Here is a 25,002-nt window from a genome sequence, read left to right on the forward strand (position 1 = left end):
AAATTTACACTAAAGACTTTTACTAGCGTGTCTGCTGCGAAGTTTTGTTAACGTAATTCACATCCGAATCTGATTATTCAAAAAGATACTTGCAAGGTTTTAACGTGTTGTTCAACGAACAAAATCTTTTTTATATAATTTTTTTTTCTGTAATATCTGTTTATTTTAAAATTGACAATTTGTCAATATCAAGATATCGATTAATTACAAAACTATACGATTGTTACTCTATTTTCATTTAGTAATATAAAAACCAATAGTTGCTACTTTCTACACGCTTTGGAGTAGTGCGTCGCTATTGTAATTACTGTTTCTTCCTTTAATAGATAACCCTAAATGCGTCACATCTGAAACGTAAATAGGTAGTTGCGTTGTCTTGTTGCGTTCTTTATCCAAAACTTACTGTAGATTTGTTTAGGTAAGTATATCTACATAATTATATATATATATGTATATATCCCTATTGTAGTAATTACTAACACACCCAGGTATTATCATACTTGTTACGCTATGGAAGACAATGTGATACTTCAGCTTTTTTACAAGTCAGGCGTTAACAGGACCACTTTAAGGCGATACAGGATAAGAACAATGTAATTACACGGTGTAACTCCGGTAAGGAATCAAATGTGCAGTTAATATTCTGTACAGGCTATGTCGCTTGCTTGTTTGTCTAACGGTATGCTATAAAGATACTGACGCTTTAGGCCCTCGCTACAGTGTGGAAAAAGTTTCGAAGATATACCACGCTTTTTAACTTAGTAAACGAATGGTAACCTGGAACTTGACAGAGGGCAGCAGTAACTGTTAGTACTATTCAGAGCCGGAGTACAGGAGTTCTAGTACGGCTTTGAAATAGACTACTCTGAAAGCCATCCCACTCGCGTCTACTGCTAGGCGAAAAGCAAGAGGGAAATCACTGCCTTATTTTTCCCTAAAAAGTAGCATGCAGAATGCTACACCGACAAGAGCGTGGCTCTTAAATTATTGATGAACCGAACAAAATAGATGAATGAAAAAGGCAATTTCTTATAGGATAGAGAATAATACTGCGTACAGAACGGTCACTCTCCGCCCCGCACCAATTCGTATCTGGAGCCGAGCTAGATTTACCTCACCCCCCCTGGGTCTTACTTTACTCAAAATGGCCGTAAGTCGCTAATGAGTAAGGGGAACAGTGCGAGGATTGTGTCTCGTTCGCACTTATGCGGCGGCACACGGTAAGTACGAGATTTTTATAAGAAGTATCCGAGGTGTGCTACAACTGTACGAAGTTTCAAGTCCTTTTCTAGTATTACAATCGCCTAGCTGCTTCTATGCTGTTCTGGGAGCAAATAAAAAACATAGAACACGTTCAGCTGCTTGTCTTCCCGGGCATGTCGTAAAAACCGACAGAGGGATTGCGTCCTCTAACATGATGGACTAATGTTATGGGCGATAGGCTGATCCCTTATCACCATAAGGTTCATCATATCCATCTTAGGACTTCGTATCAACAGTGGCTGCAAGTTGTCTTTGATTACTTGTGGCTCTGCCCACCCCATTTGGGATTACGGGCGTGAGTTTATGTATGTATGTATGTACAATCGCCTAGCATCAAGTACAACGTGCACTTAAAGAATTTTCTATAAGGCCCAGGAATCTCCATGACAAGCAAAGTAGAGCTTGCAGGAATTTTCAATAGCTTTATCCGGAAACCCTCTGTTGTGGAATGCTTTTAATAAATGATGTTAGTCAATAAAATGTTCTATATTAAGCTCTATATGGTCGTCGTGAATGTAGGAGACGCGCAAGGTTGGCGACGCTTCGATCCATACAAATATAGTGTTAAAATACTTTGTGATAAAAAATCTTCATACAATTAACAACATAACATAACATAACATAATAGCCTATATACGTCCCACTGCTGGGCACAGGCCTCCTCTCAATCAACCGGAGAGGGTATGGAGCATACTCCACCACGCTGCTCCACTGCGGGTTGGTGGAGGTGTTTTTACGGCTAATAGCCGGGACCAACGGCTTAACGTGCCCTCCGAAGCACGGAATCAACTTACTTTTTCGGACAATCAGGTGATTCAAGCCTGAAAAGTCCTTACCAAACAAAGGACAGTCTCACAAAGTGATTTCGACAATGTCCCCATCGGGAATCGAACCCGGACCTCCAGATCGTGAGCCTAACGCTCTTACCACTAGACCACGGAGGCTGTCCAATACAATACATACAATTAAATTCAATATAAACTCACGCAATTTTCTAGAGATCTTATTTTACGGCTAGAGAATGCAATCCCGATCTCGCGAGATCTCGTCAATTTTTTCGGGATCAATCCCGAAGCATAATATGACGAAATCCCATTCGAGATTGACGGGATTAGGCGAATCTCCTTGAGTTATACTTTTTGTTATGATTATGCTGATTTAAAAAAAAAAGATTTTTGTATTCTGTCATAAAATATTTTGTTTTAATTAACTTCACTATCACAAAGTAGGAGTTTTCATCGTTTTCAGCCATTCTAACTTTACTTTTTTTTTATATTTCCAATCTCGGATCTCGAATTTGCGATCTTGAGTCGGGATCGCATTCCCTAATTACAGCCTCTGTGGATGGTTGAGTGTTGGGCTCGGAGGCTTACGGGATGAGAGTTTAGTTATTTATGGTTACTGCTCTATACGTAGTATTATTCTTTATTCTGTGCCTACACTAAGTCCACCTTAGCTTACTTCCTTACAAGATACCCGGGAAGATAAGTTCTACTCTAATAATATACATAAAGGTACAAAAAACAAGCCTTATTAATTTCAGACGACGCAATGATGCAACCTTTCAATGACGAGAATTCGTCAAGGCACATTTGACCTTTTAATCTTTCGAAGCATCCGACAGCCAACAACGATATTGAAACGTTGCTTTTAGAAGTATTTTTGAAAGTGATTTTATTACGTAATTTCAACAATGCGGGTTGGATTTAGCTTTGTAGATTTGTGTTATTATTTGAAAAACTACTCACTCAGAACAATTACGTTAAAGGATCTTCTAGGATCTAGATTAAGGCCCTACGCGATAGATCAAGCACGAGGCGTCGGGATCGAGAGGTGTAGGTATATTATACACGTCCACCCTTTTAACATTCAGTTAGCCCGTCCATGGTATAAGAAAACCAGGTATGCTCAATCCTATGACAAGCCGCCATTGCTAGCCCTTTGATGACGTAAGTGTTACCATTAAATTGGTATCTCCAACATTCCAATGAACCGTCTAAAAATTGTATTATTGAATATTGAGTGAATTACTGACTAATGTATTTAGTTACGTATTATTACTTGTCACATATATAAAAAGCATTGGTCGTAGGTAATTTATTTTCTACAAAATGGCAACGCAGGGCAGGATGACGTCAGCTGGGCTAACCTTGAAATGTTAGCTGCCACTTTTGAGCATACCATGTCTCCTTATACCATGCGTCCACCCATATATTTTATTAGGCACATATTTCGTGCTCGATAATTCGCTATATGTAATAGCCATAGGGATTAATGTACGTACGTACTCTAACCTTCCCTTTTCTTGTAAAAAAAACCCTCTTCTATATATCCTCTATATAGAGAGGATTGCACATCTTCAGGTTAGGTAAGCGGACTCTATGAAAAAACGGGATAATGCTAGGGATATGAGGAAGATATAGAGGATTGATTGCACAAGGTTTTTTTTGGACATAAATATGACAGACGGCGAGATGACTAACTTAGTCTCGCTTGTATACAATGACGTAATGTCTTTATTCATAACTTATTCACGATGTGACGGCTTACATGGTCAAATGACGCATCTCTAAATTGTACGATAATATGTTATAATTTTACTTCTATGAAAGGTTAGCTCGCCGGTGTATTAAAAATGTTTGCTAATAACAAATATTCAAGACAGTGTTTCCCTATTGCGGGGTCCGCCAATAATGAATACATGTTCAAGTTTTTTGATAAATAAAGATATTCTATTCTTAGTGGCATAAGAACATTTATTACACAGAGTGTAAAAATGTTGATAGGTATGTTTTTTTCAGGAAGCGATTGTTTTGAGTTACACGCACGTTTAAAACTCTTTTGTCCATATAAGTACTTAAGAATGGTTTATCAAAACATTATTATGTCGTTTGTAAAAAAAACAGATAATAAATAAGTTTAAATAGAGAATAATTGCTATGAATAACTTCAAACGTGACTAGTTTTTAGGCTTCCGAATCTTACAAGGAAAAACGGATCCCTTATACTTTGTTGTCTGTCCGTCTATCTATCTGTCTTTCTGGCCAAGTAGTTAATGTCATCTGCGGCAAATCTACAATAAGTCAAGTCGAAAAAAAAGTCCGTCAGTAAAGGCCCTTTTTTCGGGAACGCGTGTAGCTTATCAAGTTGAAGTAAACATCTGATTTCTGAGGACCTTTGAAGCAGTAAAAAAAAAGCTTTTAAATAAAAAAAGATCTCTCTTAGAGATAAGTCCACCCTTGTAAACGTCCATTTCTTGTTTGTGATGTAACTAGTTGTTAAGTGCAATAAAGTATATTTAAATCCAAAGATACGACCGTTTTTATCCTTATTTTCATACATTTCGTCGGGGAATCAAAACCTATGGAGTACGACATGGAGTATGGGTTACGACTACTAATACCTATGTATACACTTTGATACCATGTCAAATGTCTTTTTTAACAAATTAAACCGTAAGTCTCATTAAAAGTCAAATATGATAGTGCGACAGGGTTCTAAAGTGTTGACATGATATAACTCAGTGCAGTCACTAAGCCCAGCGACCTATCTGTAAACAATGGTAAAATTATGAACCGTTAGTTGTCATAATTATACATTTATATTTTTGTAGGTGTTTTTGGTCTATTACAGAAACGACATGTAACCAGGAGGTCTTCAGTGCAACCAGTTAATTTATAACTTTGCTTTTTAGTTGAGAAACTGATTGGACTTTTGCACTGTATCGTACATAGAGAATAGTTATTCAACAGCAGTTTAGGCCTCCCCACTTGACCGGTTTTTTATATTCTGTAAGTACCTAACCACATTTGCCTCCATTTTTCCGGCCCCAAGTTGTGAGTAAACCGATCATGTGATGACAATGACATCATGACCTCACCAGGATATGTCTAATACATGTGACTATGAGAGGTTTGAGGTTACGTTAATTGTAATGATGATTATGATGACTTGGTGGCCTACAACTGTGTCTAAGTAGGTTTGCCTATTTTTGTAATGACTGCCGTTTGATGCCGATTATGTGCGTGTGTGACCAGATATTGTGTGTCAGATATTATTTCTTGGAACTGTCAATACTATTCAGAGGCGAAGGACAAGAGACCTAGTACGGCTTTGAAATATAATACTCTGGGCGCCATCCCACTCGCGTTAGACAGAGTACTGCGGGGCGGAAGGCAAGAGGGAAACCGCTGCCCAATTTTTCCCTAAAAAAGTAGCAATGAGAATGCAACACCGACACGACCGTGGCTCTTAAATTAGTGATGACGAACTATACACGTAATATCATCCCTTGTCCACTTTATGGGGTCGAAACAACATGTATTTTTCTTCCATTTATCACTGTGAGTCGTCATCTATCATTCATACACACATCATTCTTCACACAATCCATCCAAACTTTCTGGGGTCCCCTACCCCTTCCGTCCATCCACATTCGTACTTTCATAGGCTACCAATATAATAAAAATCATTCTTCTACTATCGTGTGGGTTGTGAGGTGAATTAGCAACCTCATCAACCCTTGTGTCAGGGTTATTATAGAGCCGCCAAAGGCCGTTGACATGGCTCATGTAACGATTACTCACTTACATCAGTGAGTAGTAAACGTGCCTTCCAAAGCACGAATCATCTTACTTTTAGACAATCAGGTGATCAGCCTGTAGTGTCCTAACCAAACTGGGGATCACAAAGATAATTTTTGTGATATGTCCCCATCGGGATTCGTACCCGGGACCTCCGGATCGTGAGCTCAACGCTCAACCACTGGACCACAGAGGCCGTTGATAAAAACCATTAAGTAATTATCATAGAAAAAAGTACAATAAACATAAACTTTACTGTAATTGAGGGCCATAGATAACACATCAACGTAGATACGACTCTAGAGCGCGATTGACAATGATTGATCCATTGACTTTCACACATGCGACCGGTGCAATTACCTACGCTAATCGCTGATCGTACTATTGACGACATGCGCGAACGCCGTTTTTGCATCCATTGCGCGTTACTCGCTTGACAGAAATTATAATTCATTGATTTCTATTCATCGCTTTATTTCGATCTTATGTTTATACAGCATTATGTATTTTTATTGCGGGTTTTATGTTAAGGCAATTTTGTTTGAGTGGCATTCCAATGGAATGTCTTAGTACGAGCATGTTGCAGTAAATAAAAACGTCTGATTAGTGAGAAGCCGTGGTAGCCCAGTTGGTAGAAAGCTTGCCTCTCACTCTGAGGTCGCAGGTTCGAATCCAGCACAGGCCTAACCCAATGATTGTTGAATTTATTTTCTAATTCATGTTTGGATCATAAATAATTATCACGTGCTCAGCGGTGAAGGAAAACATTGTGAGGAAACCCACATTCCCGAGATATGCATTTTCGGAGGTAGGCATAAGACTTAACCTGTATTTGGGCTGGTTTTCCCTTCGCGGATTAGAAGGTGAGATAGGCAGTCGCTTGAATGAATTCTAATACAAATTCGACCATCACAGGCCTGTGCTGGATTCGAACCATACTTTTGCAATTGATATCAACTCAGAATCATGGCCTGAATATCTCTCAAAGTTTTCGTTACGATGTCACTAACACCCTGTATATGCAACATAAATTATGGTTATTGTTATTATGTAGGTAAGAACTCGTACCCGTTATCGGAACGATTATGCAACCGTATAGATCGCTGATGGCGATCTGACAGGTGCGGTCGCCGCGATGTAATTAGTGCATATTTGCGAAGTGAAAACATACACGCTGTATACAGCAATGGTGTTTTTATTTCTTGTAAGATATAATCATCATCATCATCATCAGCCCATTAACGTCCCCACTGCTGGGGCACGGGCCTTCCCTGATGGATAGGGAGATCGGGCCTTAAACTATCACGCAGGCCCAGTGCGGATTGATGGTTATTAACGACTGCTAATGCAGCCGGGACCAACGGCTTAACGTGCCTTCCGAAGCACGGAGGAGCTTTGAACTTTTTTTTTGTGGTCACCCAACCTATGACCGGCCTTTGCGAAAGTTGCTTAACTTCAACAATCGCAGACCGAGCGCGTTTACCGCTGCGCCACCGAGCTCTTCGAGAAGATAGAATAAGTGGTAGAAAACTTAAAGGTTAAGGCAAATTTCGAGGAATGTCGTCCAAAAGATCGTGGCGATATACACTAAATTAATACATCCTAAAAGCATGGAATAAGGAATAAAATACTACGTATACAACGACAACGCTCCGCTCCCAAGCAAGCGTCTGAGCTAGGTTTACCTCCCCCCCCCCCCGCCCCCTTCAGATTTAGTCTTCAATCGTATGGGCGTCAAACGTCACACACACAGAGGCGCAATTCCACCTTGACATTCGAAGAAATGACTACCCTTATATAACATTCACAACATATCCAGGGTGTTAGTAACATCGTAACGAATACTCAGAGGGATGATTCAGACCATGATTCTGAGTCGATATCAAGTGGAATTTCCTGTCGGAGAAGTCATGAAAATTTTAGAGTTTATTTAAATTATTTTCCGTTCCATACTTTTGCGACGGAAAATTCCACTTGATATCAACTCAGAATTATCCCTCAAAGTTTTCGTTACGATGTCACTAACACCCTGTATATTCAGTCGCCCCGTTCACTATATACACACAACCCCGTTATACACAGACACCACACATTGACATTATCGTACACAGCCCTGATAGCTGGGCTATTATTTTATTTTGGGTCCCATAACCTGTCTCTCACGTTCAAACACGATTTTTATTAAAGCAAACAATTATTTTTTAAATAATTACACTATTGGTACATTTCTGATGTTATACTCGTGCTTTTATGTTCCACGTTTTTATCAAAATTATTTGAATTTAACCAAAAACACGGTAACTAAGTTGTACTTTTGAGTAACGCAGTTGTTTCCCTACAAAATTCCACTGTCCCTCTCATATATTTACTCCATATAAACATACATTACTTAAAAACTCTTCAAGACGCTATTAAAATGTAATATTTGCGGTAATAACACGTAATTTAATCTTTACTTTAACAATAATAAATATTATTTTCCTTTATCAGTTTTTAATTATTCCAAAATATTTATTGTGTCCCCGCGGCAAACCGAAAAATTACGAACACTATGTTACCATACGAAACTGAGTCTTAAAATTAGAATTTTGTATGCATTTGCGCCAAAAGTCGTATAACATATAATCAAATATTATTGGGGCGCGGGGGGAGTGCGTGGCTTTGAAATTCGCCGAGTCAGTCACGAGGACGCCGGCGGGATAGGTGCGTGTATTAATTGGGAGACCGCTGAGTGACCGCTGTGATAGGTGAGTTTTTTGAATATTGAATAATCTTTTACGTTATATCTTAAAAAAAAGGAGCAAATATTTATTGTACACGATCTGTTTTATAAAATGAATTACCATATGAGTGCTATTTTAGAATACACGTGGTTTCTACAACTGAGTTACCGATGCACTGCGTTACTGCGAAATGTAACGCAGTTGTAGCAATCGTAACGCAGTGGAAATACTCAAAGTTTTTGCTCAATATTTACAAATTTAATGGTTTTAATAATTTAATTTATAATTATTTCGTTACAGAGTGTCGAGTTTATCGTCCACAAGTCCCTAGTCAACAACGTGTTGACCATCGGTAGTGTTTCGAGCAGGGTAGCGTGCCTGATACTCAGAATATCATCTCGATATTCGCTGACTGTCATCCAGGCATACGCTCCGACCTCGGGACACCACGATGACGAAGTGGAGACTATGTATGAGGAGATTTCTAAAGCCATGCATAGCCATAAAAGCCACTACACGATTGTGATAGGGGACTTTAATGCACAGTTGGGGAAGCGTTGCGGTAACGAGCTGAGAGTGGGGCAATTTGGATTTGGGGTCCGGAACACCAGAGGCCGGATGCTGGCGGACTTTATGGAGAAGGATAACCTCTATATGATGAACTCCTTCTTCAGAAAGCCCGCACCCGCAAATGGACCTGGATAAGTCCCAGTGGAAATTATAAAAACGAGATCGATTTTATCATGTCGACAAAAAAGCACATATTCAATGATGTCTCTGTGATCAATGCCGTTATGACGGGAAGTGATCACCGCATGGTAAGAGGCACATTGAATATCAATATCAAGCTAGAAAGATCACGAGTGATAAAATCCATGCTCCGACCGGCGCCAGCCCAGATCCAAAAACCCGAGCGCTTTCAGCTCGAGCTTCAAAACCGCTTCGAGTACCTTGATAACTGCGCAGAAGTGGACGATATAAACGACCTGATGGTGGATGCTGTCCGTACGGTAGGTTCTAAACACTTTAGAACCCGCCGTACCAAAACGCAGAAACTCTCGCACACACACTCGAACTCATGGATAAGAGACACGAAATGAGGCTGCAGGACTCAGCGGATGTCTTACATTATAGACAACTTAATAGACAGATCTCGAAGTCTTTGACAAGCGACCTTCGCCAATTTAATACTACACGTATTAAAGTGGCTATAGAGCGGAACAAGGGCTCCAAGGTGTTCGCAAAAGATCTGTCTATTGGGCAAAGTCAACTAACGAGACTGAAAACTGAGGACGGCAGAGTCATTTCGTCGACTCCCGAAATCCTGAGGGAGATTGAGATTGGAGTACCTGACGCACCTTCGATTTGCCGATGATATAGTCCTAATGGCTGAGACCCTGGAAGACCAGAACACCATGCTCGAGCATCTCAGTAACGCATCCCAACGAGTGGGTCTTAGCACGAACATTTGTGTCCAACGACCATGTCGCACCCACTCCAGTTCAGGTTGGGAACGTTACACTCGAAGTTGTAGACCAGTACATTTACCTAGGACAAATAATCCATTTAGGTAAGTCCAACTTCGAGAAAGAGATCTCTCGTCGGATCCAACACGGATGGGCAGCGTTCGGGAAGCTGCGAATATCTTCTCGTTCAAAATACCTCAGTGTCTCAAGAGGAAAGTCTTTGACCAGTGCGTGTTGCCAGTGATGACCTACGGCAGTGAGACGTGGCCGCTTACTATGGATCCCGTGAGGAGGCTCGGTGTCGCTCAGCGGGCAATGGAGAAAGCTATGCTCGGTATTTCCCTGCTCGATCAAATCAGAAATGAGGAGATCCGCAGGAGAACTAAAGTCACCGACATAGCTCGGCGAATTGCAAAGCTGAAGTGGCAGTGGGCAGGACACATAGCGAGGAGAACCGATGGCCGCTGGGGCGGAAAGGTTCTAGAATGGCGACCACGTGTCGGACGACGCTCAGTATAGGCCCGCTACAAAGTAGACCAACGATTTGGTGAAGGTCGCGGGAAGCCGCTGGATGCGGGCAGCGCAGGACCGATCGTCGTGGAGATCCTTGGGGGAGGCCTATGCCCAGCAGTGGGCGTCGTAAGGCTGATGACGATGATGACATACATACATACATAAACTCATGCCTATTTCCCACCGGGGTAAGCAGAGACTATAGAATTCCATTTGCTGAAAACGTATTGAATGAATTTGATGTCCCATTAAATATATTTGAAAAATAAGACTGAAGAGAGACTCAGACAGAAACTAATGTATGTTTAATACTGTTTTTTTGAGAAGTTTTGATTTTATTTTATTCTAAGAGAGTTTTGTTTAATTTGTTATGGTTTCAATTTAATTGTATTCTGTTACTAATTGTTTTCAGTAAGTTAAACACCATAGATGCGGAAAGTTTACCATTATGTTACTTACTAAACTACTGCGTTACTTTTTTGTCCCCCATTTTTATGGAGACATTTTCAGAATTATAGCTAAAACTACCTAAGTATGTTTTAAAATTTTTGACTTTTTTTGATTATTTTTAATATATAAATGGCCTCCATAAATAAAATGCTTGAACTGCTATTGTTTTCTATTTTATTAAAAAAGTTTATCTCATAAAATCAAAATTAGGTAACGAAGTGGTAAACCTAACCATAAAAAGATGTATTAGACTGAAATGTTTCGTTATTTAATAATATAAGTTCAAAAATCTTTTATCTTAATTTTAAAAAAAAAGGTTTGAATTTAATGTGAACGTTCCCAATAATAAAACTACATAATGTAACAAAGTAACACAGTTGTTGTTTTTCTGCACCCTCCCTAGTATAAATATAAAAATAAGTGAAAAATAATTGGTAAACATCGCTGCAAAGTCCTGTAAAATGTGATTTAAATATTATTATTGTTATAATAGTAAGAAATATTAACAAACAATAGCATAAATAAAAAAAAAATTTTTTGGCGAATAAGTTAACCATGGGACCCAGAATAAAATAATAGCCCAGCTAACATCTAGCACCACCATCAGAGGTTCTCCAATTAGAAAATGGCCTGGGGGGTTAAAATGGCCACATCGAAGCAATTCTGGCAAGCCCAAAGTTGAGTCAGTCTCAAGTTGACGCTTGTCTTAACTCAAGACCGACGTCCAAAATTAGTGAAACGCCCAGTAATCCGGCTCCACTCACACCTGGGGGGTTAAAATGGCCACATCGAAGCGAATCATCCAAAAAAGCAATATTACAATTTGACATTTGCGCATATAAAAGTAAGTGCGCTATGCAACCAAATGTCAAATAGCTAAATTGCTTACTTAGATGAATTGCTTCAATGTGGCCATTATAACCCCCAGGCCATTTTCTAGTTGGAGAACCTCTGATGGTGGCGCTAGATGTTAGCTATCAGGACTGTGTACGATAATGTGGTAGTGGTGTCTGTAAAACGAGGTTGTTTGTACATAGTGTCTAGGGTGACCGAATATATGTTACTACTTTGTTTACTTTAATAATTACAACGCAAATTTTACTCGATATGATATTTTGTGGCCAGACTTTAGTTGAAGTTCTAAAAAAGAAAGTTCTAAAAAGCATATTTTATTTCTTTTCTATCTATCTATACATAGATAGATAGAAATATCTTTTTATTGTTAGATCCTCAACTAAGGTCTGGCCACAAAATGTCATATCGAGTATAATTAGCGTTATAATTATTAAAGTAAAGAAAGTACAACTAACAAATAATTGAAGCGTGTCGGATCAAATGAATCGTATCAGTTACTGTCAGGTAACTTCATCTGTGATTGTTGAACCGTTTTATAAAAACTAGGCTTCTAAGGTGTACTGAATAAGTGGGTAAGGAGTGAACATAAATTATAATTAGAGATTTTCTAGGCTACGTTCACCAAAAATAATATAGATGGCGTTGTACGGTCACGAGCATTAATATGTATACACTTTGGTACCATGTCACATTAACTTTTTTGACAAATTGAACTGTAAGTCTCACTAAATGTCAAATATGTTAGTGCGACAGAGTCCTAAAGTGGGTACATTATATTGCTCATGACTGTACAGCTTTAACGTGATACTCGGGTACATAAATGGGAGAAGCGTACGAGTATATAAAAATAATTGTTGCTTGATATTTAATAAATTCTTTTATATTATTTTTTTTGTTTTATTCTTTTATTTATTTTAATTGTTGCTTTTTATTTTTGTTTTATGACATCTTTTATTTGTACTGTACAATTGCAATAAAAATCTCTTTTGATTTTGATTTTTCATATCACATTATGTATACCTAGAATTATGTTGTTACCTATGCCTATCTTTATTTTGATCAGAATAATAATGGGTGGCAGATGTAATTGTGCCTCGGTGTAATAAAAAGGGTCATCATTTATACCCAAAAACAAAGGTAAAAGATGCATAAAAAAAAATCTATCTATGAAATTAGAAGGTTAAACGAAGGAAAATATGTTCAGCGCCATCTATATTGTTTCTGAGGAACGTAGCCTGTAAAATCCCGCATTCCAACTGAGCGACTACTTTTGAACTCTACATTATTTATTTTTTATCTTTATGCCTGCAAATGCCATCCAGTGCATAGTCGAATGGTACTAATGGCAATAAAGGACGATAAAAATTTTTGAAAGGGTTTTTTAAATTTCTGCCTAAAATTCACGTGTGTTCCATAAATTTTATGCCTGTCGATTACTGTCCCTTTCCTTTTCGGCGGATAAGAAAATGACAGGTAAAACTTAAAATAAAATCAAATAGTGTGTACTGAATCAGCACCAATGTCTCACTAGGCCACATACAGCAATTCATCTAAAGTTCAAAAAGTAAGTGCGCAAAGTCAACAAAATGTCAAATAGCAATATTGCTTTTTTAGATGAATTCCTGTAATGTGGCCTTTGGAACCACCTGACGTCATCCTAATTAAATAATTTCTCGGGGTATACGATTCAAGTATAAACCGTTGTTGGCATCCCCAACATTTTAGTTTTTTAATTATTATTTAAGTATGGCAATACTGTAACACTCTCCTTTTTCTAATGGTGAACATTACACGCGATTCTCTAAACTTCGGGCTTTTGTCTTATTTTAACCAGCACCCTATCGAAAGTAAAACAACCGTATAAACCCGACTGACGTAGAAACAAGTGTAAGTATACAATGTATTAACAATATTAATAATATACTTTATTGCACAAAACAACTAGTGACAACACAAACATGAGATGGACGACAAGGGAGGATTTATCTCTAAGAGAGATCTCTTCCAGCCAACACAGAGGTGGTACAAGAATAGCTGCGGAAGAATAAAAAAGGTGCAATATACGAAATATAATAATTACATCTAGATAAAATAATAATAACTATTTAAATAAACAGAAGAATATGGGAACACAAATACATGCCTAGGCCTCTATAAATATATCATCATCAGCCCATTAACGTTCCCACTGCTGGGGCACGGGCCTTCCCTATGGATGGATAGAGAGATCGAGCCTTAAACCATCACGCGGGCCCAGTGCGGATTGATGGTTATTAGCGACTGCTAATGCAACCGGGACCAACGGCTTAACGTGCCTTCCGAAGCACGGAGGAGCTCGAGATGATTTTTTTTTGTGGTCACCCATCCTATGACCGGCCTTTGCGAAAGTTGCTTAACTTCAACAATGGCAGACCGAGCGCGTTTACCGCTGCGCCACCGAGCTCCTCTATAAATATATACAAATATATAATATACTAACATAATATATTATACTGTATTGGTATTGCTGATATGAAATGCATAAGATAGCGTAAAGATGGTGCGCCTTAGATGGCGACTGCATAATTATTGGCAATTAGCATCGGCCGGTGGCTTTCAGAACTTCATTATAACTAAACATGGCATGCTTTCCAATATGTCAATATTATAACCATTAATAAGAGATATGGTCAAATGATTAGCACGTGCTCAGCGGTGAAGGAAAACATAGTGAGGAAACCGACATTCCCGAGAAATGTATTTTCGGAGGTATGTGACCTAACCTGTATTGGGTTGGTTTTCCCTTCGCGGATTGGAAGGTAAGACAGGCAGTCGCTTCTGTACAAAACCGGACCTGTCAAATCTTCAGGTTAGGTAAGCGGACCCTGTGAAAAAGCTGCATAATGCTAGGGAGATGATGATGATGAATAAGAAATATGGTCATTATGGTACTACACCGGCTTATTTCTCAAACGGAGAACACCAGTTCGAATCCCGGTAGCGGACTTGCACCAATGAGTTATTAATTTATCTTAAGTGCAGTTTTCACTAACACAGTTGACGCAACACACACAGTTTATGTTTATTATGTATTTAATTATTATTGTGCTTGTATTTATGTGTAAGGTGTACTTAGTTTGCACCCGCAATCTTTTATTTTTTATATCCTCGCCTTATGGTTGCCCGGAAGAAATCGCTTTAAGCGACAAGGCCGTCATTTACCATAAGTATAAGTACGATGAGGTGCAAATGTCCAATCAGTTTCTTGCAAAGAAATAATTTAACTGATTGCACTATGTGAGATAGGGTTTGATCCGGGTATGGCGACTTCACGCCGACGACGACAAGTGCCCTCTACACCGGTTCCCAGGTGGCATAGCCGAGCTGCATTGTGTGAGGGATCGGCAGACTTGGCTAGGGGATCTTAAGCTGGATATATGATCCACGTAGGATATTTTATTTTTGTCTGCCATACGCAATAATAACTTATTGCACTTAAGTCCTCCTAGTTACATGTCGTTTCTGTAGTATACCAAAAACAGCTGTATGTATGTGTGGAGGTTAAACAAATACCTAGCCAGCACAATGATGCGTGACCTATGACATAAATTAACGCCTATTACCGTAATTACACTAGGTGTGTCGTGTAAGTGTATCTTTGGACCTACAACATAAAATGACACATAATATACTATTATACATATGAGTGCAATCTTCTTGACATCCACAGGGTCCGCTAACCTAACCTGAAAATTAGGTCTAGTTTTTTACAGAAGCGACTCTGTCTCACCTTCCAACTAGCAGGGAACACCACCAGAAGTATTTTAATAATTACAATTGTTTATTTAAAAATATTTTCTCTTAAAATATTTTTATTTCTCGAAAAAGCTTTATATGATAGAAAAAAAAACACATTTTTCTACAATTTGTTTAAATTTCGCGCGAAAACGCTTGGTCACGTGACATTTTGTAGTCTGTAGTAGCCTGGAAAGCACCCGCATTGAGACGTTAAGGCGTAACAAATTGCTTTGCCTTTTCAATATCAATGTAATTTAAAAGTAATAATATTAGAACGCCGCTGAAAATGTGAATATATTGGCTGCATTTAGCATATTTCAATTACACGATTACACCAAAAGTTATTCAATTAACAACTATTATTCTGCAATTTTTTTTTTAATCAGCTACTGACAAACTAGACAATTTAAACGAGTTTATATGGCCTAATAAACTATGTTTTCTCACCTGGCCTTAATTTGTCTTATGTAATTACTACCCATATTTAATATGTGTTGCCAGTGCTGAAATAAAAGGCATAAATAAACTTGATGTAAGAAAATAAATGTTATTTTTTTAGGGTTTCGTGCACAAAGGGTAAAAAGAGGACCCTATTACTAAGACTTCGCAGTCTGTCTGTCCGTCGGTTTGTCGGTCAGGCTGTATCTCAAGAACAGCGACTGTTGAACACAAATTATGTATTTCTGTTGCCGCTATATTAATAAATACTAAAAATAAAATAAAATAAATATTTAATGGAGGCTCCCATACAAAATACGCGATTTTTCCCCTTTTTTGCTCGATATCAATCCTCCTATCGTGTGGGTTGTGTTGTGAGGTGAATTACCAAAATCATCAACCCTGGTACCAGGGTTATTATTGAGCCGCAAAAGGCCCATGACACGGCTCGTGTAACGACTACTTACATCAGTAAGTAGTAACCGGGACCAACGGCTTAACGTGCCTTCCGAAGCATGGATCATCTTACTTTTTGGACAATCAGTTGATCAGCCTGTAATATCCTAACCAAACTAGGGATCACGAAGTGATTTTTGTGATATGTACCCATCGGGATTCGAACTCGGGACCTCCGGATCGTGAGCCCAACGCTCAACCACTGGACCACGGAGGCCGTCTCGATATCAATAATGGCAACAGATAAACAATATGAAATTCCGTGTGTAGGTACACGGAATTTCATATTGTTGCTGCTGTTTACTTAGTCAAAGGTACGGAACCTTTCGTGCACGAGTCCGACTTGCGCTTGGCCGGATTTTTTTTTTGTTTAGTTTATTGCCTGCTGATGACGTAAATTATTAGACAGCCTTTTAAGGCATTTGCAAATAAGACTTGGCAGCAAACAGGAAAGAAAATTACATGTTGGGAATAGCGTGAATTATACTTAGTATTCACAATAATTATCATAATACTGACATAAGTAATGGCGGCGCGAAAGACGTTATCATTTTGCAATTTATAAATAGTATTTGAATAGGAAAATTGTATTACATACACACACATATGAACTCACGCCTATTCCCCACCGGGGTGCTAGGAAACAAGAGAAGTGTGTCAGGATCGAAGTAAAAGGAATTCCGTAGTCTCTGCTTACTAACTTTTAGAGAAGGGTTGTTTGAATAGTTTGTTGTATATCCTCCTAACGCCGAGATTTGTAGAACCTTGTTAAACAACGCAGTTTGGATTTTAAAAGGACACTCGGTCGTACGACTATATTGTTTTATTTATTATTATTTTTATAATTCAGGTAATAAAGCTCTTTTTACATAACTTTTGCGCCTTTTACCGCCGGGAACAGCACATCGCTGTTCAGAACAATGCAGAATATGATATATAAATAGAATGCCATTTGCAGTGACCTTGCAGCGGCGACCTCGCGCGTCTTAATGAACACTCTCTAACGTAAACAATTTCTACATGTTCCGAGAATATCAGGCCGCGGACTGGACGGTGGCGGGCAGCGGGGCTTCTTCTTCTTCTTCTATCGTGGTGGATTACCAACCTCATCAATCCCGGTGTCAGGGTTCCTATTGAACCGCCAAAGGCCCCTGACGTGACTCATGTAACGACTACTAACTTGCATCAGTAAGTAGTAACCGGAACCAACGGCTTAATGTGCCTTCCGAAGCACGGATCATCTTACTTTTTGGACAATCAGGTGATCAGCCTGTAATGTCCTAACCAAACTAGGGATCATAAAGTGATTTTCGTGATATGTCCCCATCGGGATTTGAACCCGGGACCTCCGGATCGTGAGCCGAACGCTCAAACCACTGGACCACGGAAGCCGTTGCGCGGGGCTCAACAGTACCGATTAAACAAATGACAACATTTAGAAATATATTGTTTTGACGTAAATCAGTATCTCATGCTCATGTGACATACGCCACAAGAGCCACAAGTAATCAATAAGCTAGTGTCCAACTAGTCACATTAGTTACTTTTTACTAAACGTCAAAACACAAATTTACTAAGGAATTTGTATAAAAAAGCACACAGCGATGTCATAGAAAAACGGGATAAAATGTCGGACTTATTATTACGTTTTTCGTGATTACAATTCATAAATAAGTTAAATGGAAAAAAGAAAATGGTTTTCGTTAGTTCTAGATCTGTATTTATTTAGTAATCAGAATTTTATAATTTATCTTGAACCTAGTACACGACCCGATACATAGACAATCTATGTCAAGCTACTTAATTGACTTGTCGACCACGGAATAGAAAGAAGCTAGAAAGGCCCTAACGCGCATTTTGTATAAGAACCGCTGTCACCGGTTCAACCCCGCTCTCTTTTACTACTACTCCTGCAAATAGATAACTACGATAGCTCTACTGCCTCTCAAATCCCAGCAATGTATATTTTATGGGCTGCAATTTTATCATCACTTTTCTTAAGATACTGCATACAAAAGTATTTTTTGATAAACAGCTGATCATACTAAGGTTTTTAGCTTTGCTGTGATAAGGAGGGATCTCCTTGCGTGATAGTTGATATAATTCTGCAGGTTATAATGTACAAGACGACCTTTTAAATATACTATCGCGGAGCTGCGTGTGTTGTAAAGTTTGCGGACGAGTGGAGTGTAAAGTTGATGTATGAACTATTTGCTCATAGTTGTATGGCGCGCGTTTCGCGCTTACTTGGCCCTTCCAACTTCTCTCTTTTATTCCGTGTTGTCATTGCTACCCGCAGCGCAGACAAGGGTTTGGAAAATAGCAAGTCGTACCAGGCAGGACCTTTGCCGGCTCAATGATAATACTAACACCAGGGGCCTGTTTAATAAAACTTACAATTGTAAATTACAATGACAATTTGATGTACATTGCGGAGTGTGTGATCATGAATATTTTGCAGTTTCATATTAGCTACGCAATGAACATCAAATTGTCGTTGTAATTTACAATTGTAAGTTTTATTAAACAGGCCCCAGGGATCTTAGCGAAGTTGCAAAACGATTATGACAATCGACCGTGATAAAATACTTAGGATTGACAAATTTAAATTCAAAAATATTTATTCAGTAGGTAACATAGTTACTCTTGAAATCATCATTTATTTACATAACGAACGTCTCATCCGCCTAGAACTACTACAGCTTCTCACAACCTGTATAGCCGGTGAAAAGTTGCAAGAAAAACATAGGAACAGAGCCGTAGACGGTCTTTAAAAAAAAACTGTTATACAATTTAGTAATTTGGCTGTCTAATATCATGTCAATCTCATACATTTTTTATCACTGTCACTTTTCTAAATCGTTTGCAACTTGGTTAACCCCCTTTGGTGGGTGAGGAACAATCGAACAGTCGAAAATAAACATAAAGCTCATGTGAAGCTTAATGTATGTAAATAAGCTCACGAGAGTATTAAATGTGTTCTTCTAGTTATTAAATAACTTTGATAAAAAGTTGTGTTGCTGTTGTAGTTTCTTGTTATTTCTTCTCCTCAGTTATAACACCTTGCGAAATGATGTAGATTCCAAAATGTTAAATTGACATGCAACAAGTGTATCTATGATAATTAAGTTGAATAAATGATTTTGATTCATCGACCTAACAATCAACACGAAAGACGCACCCATGCAATCCCGCTTCATTTGTTTTATCGCTCTCGCTACCGCCCCCGCTCCGCTGTCCGCTTCCGCCCGCAGTGACTACACTACCTTACGGCAATTGTCAACGTTCACGCAGTAATTACTGTAACGACCGTTGTTATTGGCCGGCGACATCGTAACGAGCTGTTTGGTTTCACTTCTTGCACTACAAGCAATCTTCGTGACATTGTTGTCAATGAAAAATGTTCCAGCTCTTCCGTGTTATTTTAAATGTAGAATGGAAACTGTTTGTTGAAAATAGAAAAGAAAATATTTGAAAATCAAAAAAAAACAATTGCACGTTCTTTGAGGCTAATAAATCCTACGTATGAAATAGGTTCAAAATACAGAAGCCAGAATAAGTGAGTTGAAACATGTACAGTCATGAGCAATATAACGTACCCACTTTAGGACTCTGTCGCACTAACATATTTGACATTTAGTGAGACTTACAGTTCAATTTGTCAAAAAAGTTATTGTGACATGGTACCTACCAAAGTGTATACATATTAATGCTCGTGACCGTACATTCTTTTGTCGATTCGATTTATGGTTTTGGTAATTTTTAAAGGTTGACTAGTGCCCAACGTTGGTCTAAGAGAAAGTTCGGTGAGTTGTTGGTACTTAGTTCATCTTTCAATGGATGTACCTTTGACTATCCCAATTGGGAATATATTCGGTTTCGCTTTTCTAACCCTATCCTTTGGCATTAAAGTTTGGTTTACCCGGACACTAAATGCATTTGACTTATGTTATAAGGTATCATCTTACATCTAGAACTTTTCTTTAAAATGAAAATATATTTTATTAACTATTTACATGCAACTGTTACAAGTTACAAACCGCACGAAGTCTTCAGAGAACCCACAACCGGATTGCACCAGCGCAAACCGGATCGACGACGATGCGTCCGCGCATCGCTTGCGTCATATTTTACCTGTAACAACATCAATTCACTATTACTTCTCAGGTTTGCATATAAAGTGGTTTCTGAGTGCAATAAGAGTTATGCAGTTGAGAGACCTATTAAGGACACGCATGATCACGAAAAATGATAAGATGTATTCTTTAGAACCATATCACATTCGCTTGTTTGACACTTCGAAACAAAGTCTCACTAAATGTCAAATGTGTTAATGCGACAGGGTTCCTCAGCCATAACACCTTGCGAAATGACATAATTCAAAAATATTACATTGACCTTCAACAAGTTTATCCATGATATTTACTTTGAATAAATGATTCTGATTTCGTCCAACGTCCGTTTCAACGTTCATACGTCCAGAATCCCCATTTTAGTGCTTGTCTACACTTTAAAGGCCTTTGTCGAGATACTTATCTTCACAATGGGGGAAAGTGAAGTGACAATTCGGCGTAGACCGCGTCACTCGTCGGGAAAGTCTCAGTTAGATACGGTCGGAGAACTGCCATTAGTGGTATTTCCAAATTGTCGTGGTCTTATTGTGACTTGCTCAAAGCATAAAGAGAAAATTTTATCGAATTTGATTTGAACCCGCACTTCTCGTCAAGTCCAGACTAACGTGTATACCACCGGATCAGATTGTATAGCATTCCTGGAGAGATTATTAACAATCGGGTAGTTTTCTAGGTAAAAGATAAATTATAAAATTCTGATAACTAAATAAAGACAGATCTAATGGTGACAAAAAACGTTTTCTTTTATCTATTTAATTTATTTGTTATTTTTAATAAATAAAAAAATGTAATAAGTGTGAAATTCTGTCACCTTTTTCCATTACGTCACAGGTTGCTTTTTCATACTTCATATACTAATTTTGTGTTTTGACGTTTAGTAAAAAGTAACTGATTTGACTAGTTGGAAACTAACCTATTGTATCATCCATATGAGTATGCTCCATACCCCCTCCGGTTGATTGAGGGGAGGCCTGTGTCTAGCAGTAAGATGTATTATGTATGTTATGGCTACTGCTTGTATGTGGAGATAATTGATATCACGGAAACAGGAAACTATTCCAGGATTTGTGATCGGTTAATAGCAATAGGCTCGCCTCCTATTAAACAGGACTTAAAACAGCTGGCGAAGAGTACACCTCTGCATACCCCTTCGAGACAACAGGCATGATGCTAAGTTATGTTATGGTTACTGCGAACGTAACAAAACTTTATACGTTAACAGTTGCATGTGACATTTTAAAATTATTTGAAAATAACGAAGCCAAAAAAGTTCACGAGATACGTGAATACGATCCTGCCTCTAGAAGAAGCAACAGCAAGTGATACTGTCAATCAAATAGAGTCATTAACGAGATAAGGTGAAGATTTCTATCTAAAGTATGCGGAGAAGTCGATACGGAACGGTCAATTATAGTACCCGAGCTAATAACAGCCCGAACGTACTAATTACTTGAAGAAACTGAAATGGCCCGAGCCGAGAATTAGTGAAAGTGAACGTAGGTATTTCAGGATAGTACTTCTACTTGCACTTGGTGAACCGTGGTAGTCCAGTTGGTAGAACGCTTGCCTCTCACTTTGAGGTCTCAGGATCGACTCCAGCACAGGCCTAAACTAATGATTGTCGAATTTGTTTTCGAATTCATGTTTGGATCATAAATGATTATCACGTGCTCAGCGGTGAAGGAAAACATCGTGAGGAAACCCACATTCCCGAGAAATGTATTTCGGAGGTATGTGACCTAAGCTGTATTTTCCCTTCGCGGTTTAAAAGGTTAGACAGGCAGTCGCTTCTGTAAAAAAAACCGGACCTATCAAATCTTCAGGTTTCATTAGCGGACCCCGTGAAAAACGGGATAACGCTAGCGAAATGACGATGATGATGATTATTTGTCAACTTTCGAGTCTCCGCCTAAAAGAGACGCGACTATATTGAATTTGATGTTTTATTTATCATCAATCTCTCATCATCATCATCACCAGCCCATTAACGTCCCCACTGCTGGGGCACGGGCCTTCCCTATTTATTTGTGGTCACCCATCCTATGACCGGCCTTTGCGAAAGTTGCTTAACTTCAACAATCGCAGACCGAGCGCATTAACCGCTGCGCCACCGAGCTCCTCATCATCAATCTCTCAACGTACAGCGTAATAGTTAGTTCAATGTGTGTTTCATTGATAGTTTGTGTCATTACTCTCAATTCGTTATTAATGAGAAAGTCAGTGAGCCTTCCTCTACACAAATTTTACGCCGTCATTTTATTCAATTACTCGTGACTTTGCATACAAATATCTCTATTTCATTTTTGGAACTCGTTATAAGCTAATTTTGAAGACGGTTTTTTACTTGCTGTATAATTTTTATAGGCTCCATCATTAGCTAGATCTTGATCTTGTTTAGCAATAAGGCCGCCTATTGTACTTATGTTTTTATTCGTATGTTTATGTCCTTTGTATATGTCGTTGTGCAATAAAGTCTTATTGATTGATTGAATTTGGAACATTTTACTTTTTATGATTGTTGCGTCTGTTTTCTAAAATGATTCTTTTTCTTCTTCTATCGTGTGGGTTGTGAGGTGGATTACCAACCCCATCAACCCTGATGTCAGGGTTACTATTGAGCTGTCAAAGGACCCTGACATGGCTCATGTAACGACTACTAACCTACATCCTACATCAGTAAGTAGTAACCGGGACCAACGGCTTATCTTGCCTTCCGAAGCACGAATCATCTTACTTTCGGACAATCAGGTGATCAGCCTGTAATGTCCTATAACCAAACTAGGGATCACAAAGTGATTTTCGTGATGTGTCCCCACTGGGCTAGCACGGCTATTAAAAAACAAACAATATGTATCAGAATATGTAAACTAAAATAACAGCTTAGCAAAGTAAAAACTAATAATGATTACGTCACAGGCTGTTTTCAACAAAGTTAAGAAACTTATTAAAAACAATGTAAAAAACATGCTAATATTATTTGATTCCAAAACCGTTAGCGGTTTAATAAAAAACAAAAGCAGACGTCCTCGACCAAGACATAAAGTGACGTCATCACATTCAAAGATTCACATTGAGGTTTCAAAAATAAAATCCTTTTTTTTTTCATGGCAATCAAGGCCTGATAAAGGAGAGAAACTGTATCTAAAACAAAATGTAAAAATGTAAGAGGTTAACTGTTATTTGAGTAACTTTTCTTCCAGTGACTTTTTGCTATTCATCAAGAGAAAAAAATCTGGAGTATTGGCAACAGAATACAAAAGACAGAAATTGTAGATGATACCACATTAAGCAGTGACCAAAATTCAAATATGCATTAATGTTTGGTAACTTTACTGACCGGAGTAGGTACATTACCAATATGAAAACTCATTGCAGGGCCACACTTTCTAATTTTGTCTCTTTTCCCTTTCCTTTTGCATTAGGCGATGATTACCGTGATGGTAATTTTATTTAGATTTTTTGAATACATTTTGAGTTTTAAGAACTTAATGGTTTGTGCCGTTAAGAGTTCGACAATTTGAGACCGCATTGCTTTAGAATTGTTGATTTCTTTTCATATCCTCAAAAATACTTATATGAGTAAATTCAGGCTTGTAACTTTATGTTAGGATGGTATGGCAAAATGGTATGTGGCAAAATATTGTACGTTAAGAGAAACATTTTAAGCATGTAAAACAAATATTACGCCAGCTTTTTGACGTTCAAAAAGTGCTAACTTTGTAAGCCAATTTTGAAAAATAAATATTTTTGATTTTTTTTGCCAGGAGGGTTAAAATGGCCACATCGAAGCAATTCATCTAACAAAGCAATATTACAATTTGACATTTGCCCATATAAAATTAAGTGCGCATTGCAAACAAATGTCAAATAGCAATATTGCTTTCTTAGATGAATTGCTTCGATGTGGCCATTTTATCCCCCCAGGTTACCAAAACACCCGATTTGATACGATTTGATACATGAATTCATAACATGACTTCGAATGATGATAAGTTAAGCCAGCTGTTATATCTAAAAGTAAGATAACCCGCAATGGTGCAGGCTGGTGGAGTATGCTTCATAACCCCTCCGGGTACGTATACATATAGCATAGGACGTATTATTTATGTTACATCTAAACCAAATCCTGTAAGGAAAATCGAACCTACATTATTTCTTACATTTTCCTTAATACACGTATCTAAGAGCACATAAATAGCTAAAAATACATTCATCGTAGATGAATTGACATGGTGACGTAACCAGCAACTTTGTTCACATGATGTCTTGGCTATATTACATGACACGATATCCAGTTTAGCACTTCACATGGAGCGTGGTGATAATTCTAACAGCCTTGCAAACT

At 38.3% G+C, this 25,002-nt stretch overlaps 1 protein-coding gene across 6 annotated transcripts in view; it reads right to left on the minus strand.

Moving 5' to 3' along the window:
• LOC126373945 (chloride intracellular channel exc-4) overlaps positions 1–25,002 on the minus strand; it is a 103,926-nt gene that overhangs the window by 19,552 nt on the left and 59,372 nt on the right. For 3 of the 6 annotated variants that reach the window (XR_007567377.1, XM_050020325.1, XM_050020324.1), the window contains exon 2: positions 20,565–20,658. The exons of the other annotated variants lie outside the window; for them this stretch is intronic. The gene's annotated coding sequence lies outside the window, so the exon portion shown is untranslated. The remainder of the gene's footprint in view (positions 1–20,564; positions 20,659–25,002) is intronic. 6 annotated transcript variants of the gene reach the window in all.

The sequence above is a fragment of the Pectinophora gossypiella genome, chromosome 16 (assembly GCF_024362695.1).
Source record: "Pectinophora gossypiella chromosome 16, ilPecGoss1.1, whole genome shotgun sequence".
Classification (NCBI taxonomy): domain Eukaryota; kingdom Metazoa; phylum Arthropoda; class Insecta; order Lepidoptera; family Gelechiidae; genus Pectinophora; species Pectinophora gossypiella.